This window comes from Lissotriton helveticus, chromosome 5_1, assembly GCF_964261635.1.
Source record: "Lissotriton helveticus chromosome 5_1, aLisHel1.1, whole genome shotgun sequence".
NCBI classification, from domain to species: domain Eukaryota; kingdom Metazoa; phylum Chordata; class Amphibia; order Caudata; family Salamandridae; genus Lissotriton; species Lissotriton helveticus.
The window spans coordinates 1804901071-1804913444 of NC_136065.1; the positions used below are offsets into that span (position 1 = coordinate 1804901071).

At 41.2% G+C, this 12374-nt stretch overlaps 1 long non-coding RNA gene across 2 annotated transcripts in view; it reads left to right on the forward strand.

Moving 5' to 3' along the window:
* The first annotated feature begins 1598 nt into the window (after nt 1-1598).
* The window catches only part of LOC144755835 (uncharacterized), a 108950-nt gene continuing 98174 nt past the window's right edge, over nt 1599-12374 (forward strand). The window contains exons 1-2 of one of the 2 annotated variants that reach the window (XR_013594979.1): nt 1599-1665; nt 2135-2625. This is a non-coding gene — a long non-coding RNA (uncharacterized LOC144755835). Of the gene's footprint in view, nt 1666-2134; nt 2848-12374 lie in introns of those variants that run through there. The other variant, XR_013594980.1, reaches the window with a different exon arrangement.

Genomic DNA, 12374 nt, shown 5'->3' on the forward strand with positions numbered 1-12374 from the left:
TTCCGATCTGTTCCTAATAAGAATTTCATTGGGCTTTTTTATTTTATTTCAAATGTGGACACCCAGTTTAATATGGGGGGTGATTTTAATGCCAAATTTACTACTAAGGGGTATGTCGGAGGGATGGGTTACCCCGAGCAATCTGCTCACAGGGGTGCTGAATTTGCCTTGCTCCTAAGATCACACAATCTGGTTAACGTTATGGACCTGGTGGGCGGGCTTAATGCATCTGGCCATACGCAACCAACATTTAGGGGAAGGGGTTGCTGTTCGACAATAGATTTTGTTCTTATTTCCCCCTCACTCGAATATCAACTAAAGGCTGCAGAAGTCATTGTTTTGGATCATGGGGATCCTAAACCCATTGTTGAATTCGGCCCCCAGACCCGCGTTCCAGATCAAACGCGGGGCCTCGAATCTGAACCCATCGACTGATAACCTAAGACTACACTGGAAGGGGGTCGATAGTGGCAAAGTGCTTAAGCAATTAATCAAATGCAACATACATCTTATTGATTCCTGTCTGTCACTGCAACCCTTACACACAGAGGTAATTAAGGATTTTACCAAATTATGCCAGGCCACAAAAACTCTTTTATCGAAACCTGTATCCCAAGTAGAGAGAAGACCTAGGTGGTTTGACCGAGATTGTACACTGGCCAACAGGAACTTGCGTAGGGCCTTATCAGCCAACCCAAGGTGTGCCTCTGACGTTCAGTTGGCTAGGAAGGAATATAACGCAGTGATTGCAAATAGGAAGAAGGCCCTCCTGACGGAACGTTCTTTCTGAGGCGGCTAGCTCAAAAAAAGGTAACATCTTTTGGTCCGCAGTAAGGTACCTTAGATCAATGGGCCAGCTATCAACCCCGATTAGTTGCAACATTTCCAGTGATGCCTGGGTAAACCATTTCTCGGAAATTTATGCTACTCCACAATCTGGGACAGAAATTTACGTGCCTGGTATTTTGGCCCCCATAGACATAACTATTTTAGAAGTGGAAGAGGCCATCCAGCAGAGCTTAGGGAATAAAGCACCGAGACCAGACGGGTTGCCAATTGACTTAATCAAATGGAATCCAGATGTTTGGGCCCCATTGCTTTTGGATGTTTTTAATAGCCTGACTTGTGCCACCTTACCTGCTACAGGGGCCAAAAGTATTATAGTACCGACTTTTAAAAAAGGAGACAGGTCCCAGCCGAGTAATTACAGACCAATATCTCTAATAGACAACACCCTAAAAATATTAAGGAGAGTTCTGTACAACGAATTTCTAACCTGGACAGAAGAAAACGATATTCTAGAACAATGCCAGCAAGGCTTCCGGAGCAAGGTGGGAACATTCGAACAATAGGCAAGTGGATGGGGTCTACTGCACTCCACAGTAATTATGATAGGCTTGAGGGTAATCAATGATGTTCAATCATTCAGGGTGCTCCTTCATGATATTGCTGTTTCACCATTTTTTCTTTTAAAGTTGCTTCATTGATTTCATACTTATTCACTCGAATCACCCTCCCGACGCACCACCATAGTCCACTTTCTATTTCCCAAGGTCATGACATTATGCGCATGCACTAAGCTTCTTGTCACTTCCGCACTCCCAGGGCGACGGCTCACTGTGTTTGCAGCCATTGAACCTACGCGCTTACCGCGTTTCACTTGAGGTAAGCTTTACCGGCACGATACGTATTATTTTTTTAATGACACACCCGGCGTTGTTTTATCACGTCTGCAGCCATTGAACCCTCGCGTTCACCGCGTTACACTTTGTGTCAGCTTTACCGCCATGCTACGTTTTCATTACATGGAACACCGGGCTACTAATGTGCACTCTTAACGATTTCACTCGCAAAACTCCGTCTACTGTCTAGATGCTACATCATCGATTTTCTTTTAAGCATCGCATGGCATAATTAACTCACATGTGGGGCTCTTCAACGGCACCTTTTAATTTCGGGAATTCCCAGGTGCACTTATTATTATTAACAACTTCCTTGCACCAGCCTCAGATCGTAATCTTTAACCTCACGTCCCCTTCTTTGTCTGTAATCATTGGTTGTTCCCATCTTTTTGATTACTCCTAATTCATTCGGGTCCTGATTAGTAATGTCGCATTTTCCTCCTTTTTCCTAGAATACAATGACCCCCTGAAGATGAGCTCTTAAGCTCGAAGTGCATCGGGGACACTGATTCATGTTGTTCTCAATCATGATATATTGAACTTTTGTGACCATGGAAGCATTACGCTATGTTTAATTTGAGACATCCTTATCTAAAGGATTACTTTTGATTCGGAAGGATGAATTATACACATCATACTACAAAGTGAATAAAACTTTGAACTTTTGAATTTCTTCGTTTAACTTGCATTTTTCAGCACATAGGAGTGCTCAGGTTTTCCACCTTACGCCTGTAAGGTCCTTCTTGCAACATTCGAACAATGCCTTAACCTGAATTTGGTTATTGGGAAATACACCATCGCACAGAGGTCACCGGTTTACATGGAATTCATGGATTTTGACCTTGTTAACAGGGTGAAGCTGTGGACAATCCTTCTGGCAGGTGGGCTGGATGAGCCTCTGGTACACTTTTTAGCGTATCTCCATAAAGATCTCCAGGCACAGGTGAGGATCGGCATGAGAGGAGAGGTTTCGGGTGTTATTTAAGTAGGAAGGGGGGGTAAGACAGGGTTGTGCCCTGGCCCCCTTCTCTTCATTATTTATATTAATGGGCTGAATATCCCAATGAAATAACTTCTATAGGCTGATTTACATTTTAATGATTGTGCAATATCGCTGTATATATTTTAACATTGCCATGTGTTCTTAAATTTTCCGATTGTTGTTTTTATTTGTCATGACTTTGTGCTTTTATGGGTACCAAGGTACCCGAATAAAGTTTATGAACTGAACTGTAAAATCCAACGCAGCACATACATACATACATTATGGTAATGTCCTATTATAGACCAGATATTGGGGGAGATGAGTGCGATACTGGAGGCCCAACTTCGCAGGGAGGCCAAACATGTTCCTCCGGGAGTCTCCAAAGAAATTGATCTACCTTGTAGCAAACTTTTATTATGCAAGCTGGGACAGGTAGTGGCCAAGAGAGACATTTCCAGACACTGAGGAGCCCCTGATCTTCCCACACTCGCATAATGGAGGGTGGGTATGGATTTATAAATGTATGTATGGTCGCAGAAAGGCCCAAAACGTTCACCATGATCTGGGCCCCTTAGCTGGGAAACTATGACAGTGATAACAGCACACACTGGATTGAGTCAGAGGCACAAGAGGGAGGCGGGCCATTGGCTACTCTCCCGGGCCGGAACACACATTGTGGGAAGAGAGATGGTGGAATGCGCTCTGTTCCTGTATCCCTCCTGGAAACAACCTGTGGAAATGTGTGCTGTCACTACCGCTCACTAATGCTTTAATTTGTACCAAGAATACAAACCTACTATCTGCAATGTATATGTTTCAGTGTACTAGCTACCTTTGTATTAAAAAAATAGTTTTAAAAAAACTCATCTAATAGGGGTTACTCTATGTCGGTTAACTTCTATTTAGAATTGGGGATCCTACTCATGGTCTAAAGAATGCACTTACACACCAAACAAATTGTGAATCTCACTTGTAATCTGGCACCACTGAGTGATCTAGATTTTGGGGTCCCATTATTTCCCCAGTCATGGTACACATGGATGTATCCCTGCTCTGACTTCTGGACTGTATATATTTTTTTGTTTGTCCCAAGCCAACATGATAATATAGAGTGTATGATTAGGCACAGAGCACATGCTGCATATTGGATGCAGTTTATCTAGACAATGGAAGTGTGTTGCCTGCATTTCAGTGACTAGAGGTCAGAGACTCAAACACTGAAGTGAGGAAGGATGGAGACGGAACTACCTTTAGAAATTTCATAAGGTTGTTTTAGTAAGGTGTTGCTGATCAGTTCTTCATAAGATCTGCCATTTAGTGGGTAAGAAGGGAGATGGGGTGAGTCAAGAGATTCTGTATTTAAAGGTGAGGGGGTTTCTAAGCAGGACTTTCCCTTTTGTCTGTTCTCCATTACGACTTCAGGAAGGCTGATAACAGCCTTGTGTCGATATCTCACACTTCATTATGCCCTTGTTTTGGATGTTCCCTGTTTGGAGCTAGAATCATTGCTACCTACTGTGAGAGCCATCACCTTACACAAAGGATACGTCTGTACTACATTTAGGAAATTATATTTGAGGGAGCCACCTCAAACTGAATCTAGAACCTAAGTTAGTGGATCCACATCCCTGTCTGGAAAATGTGTATAAAAATGGAACACAAAACACTTTCAGTTTCAGTTCCAAGTTAGTCTTTACCACAGAGGGAGGGCTCCGCAGAGGGCTCAAATAGCTGATGTGCTACCAGGGCTAGTGTCTGTCTGTCAGCCAGGCTCTCAGAAGGGAAGGAACAACACCTGAAATCTGTGCAGTTTCCTGGAGAAGATGTGGATCTGTCTAGTGCCTAGAAGCAAGTCTGCATGTCTTCTCAGAGAGGAAAGGAGGGTGTCTGGCTCTGCAAGAAGAGAGATTGACCAGGAGGAGGAACCCAGATGTGTTTCCAGGTGAGAGGAACACCCAAAAGAATCCAACTTGTGTGTGTGAGTGCACCCGGTCCGGACCAGAGAGGCAGGGACATCTCTGCAACACTGCTCTAGAAGGACTCTACCATGTGAAACAGGGGCACAAACAACTGGCACTCGCTAAAAGCAATTCAACCGGACACATAGCATGGAGCAGTGGCAGAAAGACTTACCTTGCCCTACAACTTACTTCGTATTTAAACCCAGAAAGTGGGCTGACTGAACTCTTAGTAACATACGAGACTGGATAGAGCTAAGACTGAATTGACATTTGGGTACCTCACATTGGGGCAGTAATTTTATTAGACCTTATCCAAATCTCCTCCAATATTTTCCTTAAGCAGACATTCTTAAGAGACAGGTGGGATCTACAGCTGTAGAAAGATATTGCTGTATGCTGTAGTAGGGCAGGCCTTGCGTAGTATTACGTTTTGTCACGTTATTAAAGCACACCGTTTTTCACAAGAAAAACATTGGACTTGACAATATCCTAATATGTCAGTTGATTGTTCAGTTCTGAGTTCTTGCCCAAGACGAACCCCCCCCCCCATGAAAGGCTTTTGACTGCTCACCCTCGCTATTTCCACCAAGGTTATGCAGTTCCTTATGGTGAAAACAGAAAACATGTGGTCAGTTGTAAACTGTTAAGTCGGACAGGGGGGTCCGAATCCTAAGGAACAAGAACTCTCACACACCCAGATGGGTGTCATGCTTCATCATAGGGCATGCTCCTTGTTGGGCCAGCGCTGTAATACCAGACGGGCACCCACAAGGAGGCTCATTACTGGAGATCTTTTATAACAATGCCGTATGTGAAATGTAAATCTAGAGCTTCTTGTGTAGATTGGTGTAGATAAATGTGTGTATGTGAAAAGTGTGTATTAAAACAGACTACGTATTCCTCAAATAACATTTTAATTCATGAGCCTACTTGACTAATTAAAGAAATAGTGGCTATTAAGATAGACAATGATCTATGATGGATCAGAGGTTCAACATGTTTCTTGCTGTTTGTAAATCACTAATGATACATTGGCAATTCGCCGGGACCAAAAATCCCTACACAGTGGTTGGAATCATGTTGTGTGATTCCAAGTATTTTCCAATCACAAATTACCTAGATTGGTACAGAGGGATGCCTTCATTTAATGTTTTCTAAAACCCGACCTGTAATAAAGATTAAAATCATAAATCAAGTCGCCTGTGTAATACAGGTAGCCAGAAACATATTCTCATCTTGGTGCGGCAGGCGTCGCACTGCCCAACATGCCACTATCAGTGTAAGTGCAATTTGCACTGTGTATAATAAACCACACATTGAACAAACAAGTGACAAACTAACGTAATCATAAACATAGATTTCAGACATTGTGTCACAAAGGGTAAATTCACCCAGTTTGTGTAGTAGTAATACCTCCTCAAATGGGAACAGTTTTTATCACTGACTAAGGGGCCGATTATGATCGCGGTTTTCCCGCATCCTCCGGGCCGGCGGAAGCCACCGCCGGCCCGGATAATGCGGGAAAACCGCTGCGGAGCCTCCAAAGACTCACCGCCAAATTAGGATGGCGGTGGGTCTGGGATTCCGTCCGCAGCTTCTCCGCCGCGGTCGCCTTCCGACCGCGGCGGAAAAGCTCTAACATGGCTGGCGGTGTCTATCAGACACCGCCAGCCATATTAGGATGGTGGGAATGTAATGCTTTTCCGCGGTGGCTTTTCCGCCGTGGAAAAGCATACGGAGTTTCACTTCGGGGGCCCGAAGCTGCACCCGCCGCAATGTTAAAGATAGAGGATGTGACCACCACCCTGGCGGTCACATCCTAATTTGCTCGGAGGAAACGCCGCAGCCCATGCGGACGTTCCCTCCTCCTCAGGGGTCGCGGACGGACTAAAGTCCGTCCGCGATCCTAATCGACCCCTTAGTGTGCTAGAATACAGACATAAGGGTAAGTTATGCTAGGGACACCTCATAATAGAGGTGTGGGAGTGCACTCTGTGGGAGGAACCTGTAAGGAAAACCACGAAGTGGTACTTTCAGCTTCGTAGTGCAGACGACCTACCCAATCCCTGCTGCCTCGGAAGTGGAGGTGCGAGTGGGAGGATCGTCTTAAACACCAATAGCCAGTAAGTAATAACTTTCTGGTGGACGTTGACGTCAAACACAGTTAAACTAGACAGTGTCTGTTGTCTATTATGTGCTAAAACAGGTGCCATCTTAAAGTGTGAGTTAGTCACTCGAACACCCATGCAGATCGTCATATTAGGTGGCAAAGGACAGTAGTGATCTGTAATGAGGTTCCTACCTCTTAAGAACTCCCAGGAAGGACTTGGGTGCTCGCTCAACGTGTATTTCCTGGAGCTCGCGGTAGGCGCATGAATGTAAGCATGCTTGTGCGCCATCGTGAAGTGGCCGAGGAGTTCCCTACTCAGGAACAGATGGTGCATAGCCTGATACCCAGGAGGTCAGGTCTTACCATTAGCACCATCTTGAAAGGAGTCAATATGACGGGAATAGCAATGAATGCTAAATGCTGAAACAACACAGACATCGCATGTCTGTGTTGCTTGTTTTCAACCGTGAAACATGCAGCTGGCGTCATGCTGACGGTTTAACATGATTACGCGCCTCCACGCTTGGGTTTCCTTTTTTCCATGAACCAGTTCTAGCTTCCACGATAGTTATTGCACTTTCTTATCTACCGGCGTTTTCAGTTCCCTACTTATTATGACACCACCATTAAACTGTATATTAGAATCACGCTTCTCGTGTGCATGACGCCAGCTGCGTGTTTCACGGTTGCTTTGTGTGTAGATTTTTCTTTCTTTTTCACAGTTTTTTAGCAGTCTGCTGCGCACAGCACCTTCATCACATCCGAAGACAGGCTCGTTCACGAGCTACTTGTGCAGACTGTTTTCCCCTTGTCTCTTGTTTCTTTTCTCACCTAAACACTGGTCTACCTTACGGCCTGTAGTATGTGTATTTATTAAGTTATACTGTTACTTTAAGGAATCTCATAAGGAATCTATTATGTACATTCTAATATATGTCATAGTTATTCTTAGAATGTAATGATTCCAATATCACAGTTAATGTAATCCTGTTGGTCTTCTATGCTGGTCGTGGGTTACTTACTCTGAGAATAAAGCCTATACTAAAACATCAACTGAACCAGGATTTCATCATTATTTCGTATGCGAGAGCATACTACATTTATTGGCGACGTTTTTCTTCAAAGAACCTGGACTTCAAACCCACCGACGCGAGCAAAATATATTTCAGTACAAAAACGGATACTAAGCTGGATTTTCAACTTTTCCCTGAATTATAATGCTGGAATAAGCGTTCCGCTTCTGAAACAAAAACTGTGAGTAAATTTAAAATACCTTAATTTGGTCGCGTTGTTCAAAAGCACTGCCTGTGCTCGCGATCCAACTGTAATCTCACGCGCTGTTGCATGCGCACTCATCGCTACTCGCGCACCACGTCACAACAACCTCAGCGCTCCATAGCAACGCGCGTTGTTGAGCAATTGACGCTTCTAACGTAAGCGTCACAACGCAAGCGGCCATTTTGGGAGTCAATTTTCTCAATTAAACGCGACTGGAAGCATTTACTCACCAATCTTCGTAAAAAAGCGGCATCTACTATCCATTATTACCAAAAAAGAAGGGAAGTGGATAAAAGATATCAGAAAGATATTTTAAAACCTACCAACTTAACAAGTAAGAATTATTTGAATAATTTTGTTTTAAAATGGCAACATCAAACAATAATAACAGTGGAATTGTAGCACCACCTTCATTTTTAATTGCTCCTGGCAAGCCTCCAACTCCATGGCACAAATGGTTACGAGTTTTTACTAATTACTTGGAAGCAATAGATGCTCTGGAATACTCTGCTTCAAGGAAAAGAGCCATACTATTTAATCACTTAGGAGACGCAGGACAACAATTATTTGATAATTTGGCTGTGGTACAAGCTCCACTTGATGATGACACATGGAATGTTTACACTGAGGCTTTAACGCGCCTTGGCAAACAATTTAAAGATGAGCCATCGGTCATGGTAGAAAGACATGTTTTCTTCAAAAGGAAACAATTGCAGGAAGAGTCCATAGAAGACTATTTAGCAACTTTAAGAGTACTTGCATCAAAATGCGAGTTTGGAACTTATTTAGAAACTGCTCTACGTGATCAGTTAGTTTTTAATTGTTTCAATAAAAAAATCCAGGAGAGGATTTTGACATGTAAAAATCCAACATTGGATGAAGTAATTGTAATTGCGAAAAGTATCGAATGCTCTGTAGTTTCCTCAAAAATTTTAGCTGAACACGCCTCGTCTACAACAGTGTGTAATGTTTCACAAGCATCTAATGATGATTGTGTTGTTAATACTATTTCTAACCGCAATACAAACAAAAGAGTTTATGAACAAAAATCTAATGTATTTTGTTACAGATGCGGTTCAAAGTTTCACGTGGGGAACAACCCTAAATGTCCTGCACAAGGTAAAAGGTGTTCAAACTGTAAACGTATAGGTCATTTTGCGGCATCATGTCGTTTATCTAAAGATAAGACTAAGGTTAACATGGTTTATTCTGAGGAAGAAATCTGTGATGCACTAAATGTTGCTTCTATTTCTTTTGTTCAAATTAATGCTCTATGTGATTTCAGTATCCAAGGTCCTATTTGTGAGATATCTATTGGTATACAATCTTTACAAGTTATGGCGGATTCTGGGTCCCCCATTACCATTTTGGATGAAAATACTTTTCAGTGTACTTGGAATGACAAAAAGTTACTCTCCACAGATGTAAATCCCAAAGCATTTGGGGGTTTCGATATTACAATGCATGGTTATTTCCCGGATAACATAAATTTTAAAGGGAGAGTAATTTACACCAAAATTTATGTGGCATTGAATGGCAGAAATATTCTAGGTTGGCAAGATCAAGCCAAACTAGGTATTATTTTAAAACCTGGTCATCCCGAACCTGTTACCCTGGGTGATTTACCTATTCTAGCTGTTTTTGATAATTGTAATGACCCCATTCTGTGCAATGTTTTACAAAAATACAAAGTAGTATTTGAGGACAGAATCGGTATGGTAAAAAATTTTGAACACGATATTAAATTAAAAGACAAGGCTTGTCCTGTTGTTCAAAAGGTGCGTCCGGTACCTCTATCTGTAAGACAAGATTTAAGGAAACACATAGAATCTCTTATAACTCAAGACATTATATGTCCTATTGATTCTTCAGAATGGGTTTCGGCCGCTGTCATAGCGCGAAAATCTTCTGGAGAAATTCGTTTATGTGCAGACCTTAGGGTACTTAATCGCAACATTGTTATTGATGTGCATCCTTTGCCAAAAATACATGATATGCTGGCCAACATTGGTAGTAGCAGATATTTTTCTACTATTGATTTACGCTCAGCGTATCATCAAATTCCATTATCTAAAAAATCTCAGCCTCTAACGACTTTTGTAACACCTTTTGGAGTATTTATGTATAAAAGATTACCATTCGGGCTAGCTTCAGCAGCCAGTATATTCCAAAGGTTAATGGATTCCATTTTTAATAATTGTCCGGGAATTCAAGCATTCCAGGATGATATTTTGGTACATTCTGAATCTTTGGATCAACACTATATATTAATGGAATATGTTTTAAAATCGTTGCAAAATCATGGTCTTACTGTCAACAAAAAAAAATGTAAATTTTTAACTAAAGAAGTTGATTATTTAGGCCACAATCTGTCAAAAGAAGGAATTAAACCTAAAGCTTCTTTGTTAGAAGCTATAAAAAATGCTCCTAGTCCTTTAGACAAAGACTCCTTAAGAGCATTCTTGGGTTTGAGTGAATATTACGCTCGTTTTGTCAAGGGCTATGCTCTGATTGTCCAACCACTAAGGGACCTTTTAAAAAAACATGCCAAATATATTTGGTCCCTTGAGTCACAAAATGCTTTTGATTCCATAAAAAATATGATTTTGTCTGCTCCCGCAATCAAACCTTTTTCCCATGGTATTCAGAGTATTATTACAGTGGATGCCAGTTCTCGAGGTTTGGGTGCTGTTTTAAGTCAAATGGTTAAAGGTGAAGAATGCACTATTGCATTCGCTTCACGATCTTTGACTTCAGCTGAACTAAATTATAGCACTATCGAACGGGAAGCTTTAGCTTGTTCATGGTCTGTGGAAAAGTTTAGAATGTACATTTGGGGAACTAGATTTCTTTTATACACAGATCACAAACCGTTAATTTATATGCTAGGGGAGAGCTCCTCTAATAGAGCCTCTTCTAGGTTGGTTAGATTGTTAGCACGTCTCCAAGAATTCAATTTTGAAATTAAATACGTACCAGGTGGTAAAAACATCCGTGCGGATTGTTTATCACGTTTACCATTACCCACACAAGAGTCAGTAAATTATGATTCGGATTGTGTGTTTACTATAGAAGATGCTCTTCAAGGAGAAAAGATAACTAAACAAGATTGGTTACATAATATGGAAAATGATTCTTGCCTATTAAATGTGAAAAAGTTTTTAATTAAAGGTTGGCCTATGGATAGAAGCATGTCCATTGAAGAGAGACATTTCGCACAAGTTGCACCCGAATTGTCAGTTTCAGGTGATATTTTATTCAGACAAGACAAAGTAGTCCCACCTGTTGGTATTAGACAATTTATTATTTCACTTGCACATGAAAGTCATCCAGGTATTACTGGCACTACCAATAAAATTAAAGCCACTTACTGGTGGCCTGGAATAGACAGTCAAGTAAAGTTGTTCATTAACCAGTGTCCCCAATGTTTATGCTCAGATAAACACTGGAAGTTATCCAATTCACCACTTATACCAGTAGAATGGCCTGAAGCTCCCTGGCAAAAAATTGCAATAGATTTCTCAGGTCCATTTTCTGTTTTTAATTCTGAATATAAATTTTTACTAGTGGCTATCGATTATTTTTTCTAAATGGATTTATTATTCTTGTGTTAAGAGTCCAAATTCAGATTCTGTTATATCATTTTTAAAGCGTTTATTTGTCATTGAAAGTGCTCCACATGAATTGGTGTCCGACAACGGTTCACATTTTGTTTCACAGGAAGTAAATACATTTTTAAACAGAGCAGATGTTAAACATACGTTTGTTCCTCTTTACAGTCCTTCATCAAATGGTTTGGTCGAGAGAGCAAACCGTTTGTTGAAAGAAGCAGTTCAAACTGCTTGTGCTAACAAACTTGATATTGCAGAATTTCTTTGCGAGAAAATCTGGAATTATAATTGTACTCCACACACTACCACTGGAGTTTCTCCTTTTGTTTTACTTCGTGGTAGAATTCCAACTTCTAAATTAAATCCATCTTGGTTAACTAAAAATGTTGACGTCAAGGTTGATTTAACAAAAATTCGTGAACATGTAAAAATGAAACAAGAAAGTTACAAGAATCATTACGACAATCGTATGCATGTTACAGAAAAGCCACTAGCTGTCGGTGATTGGGTCATCATAAAAAAACCAGTTAAAATCACTAAGGGTCAATCTAAATTTTCTGCTCCTGTAAAAGTGGTAAAAGTTTCTCGAACCGCAGCTCTTTTGTTTGATAGGGGTTGGTGGAATAAAAACGTTCTCATCAAGATTACTGACCAACAAGCAAAGATTATATCTTCTAACAAGCAGGATGCAGATTTAATTGAAGGTTCAAGTTCTGATTGGTTTGGAGTTGCTGAACCTTCAACTAT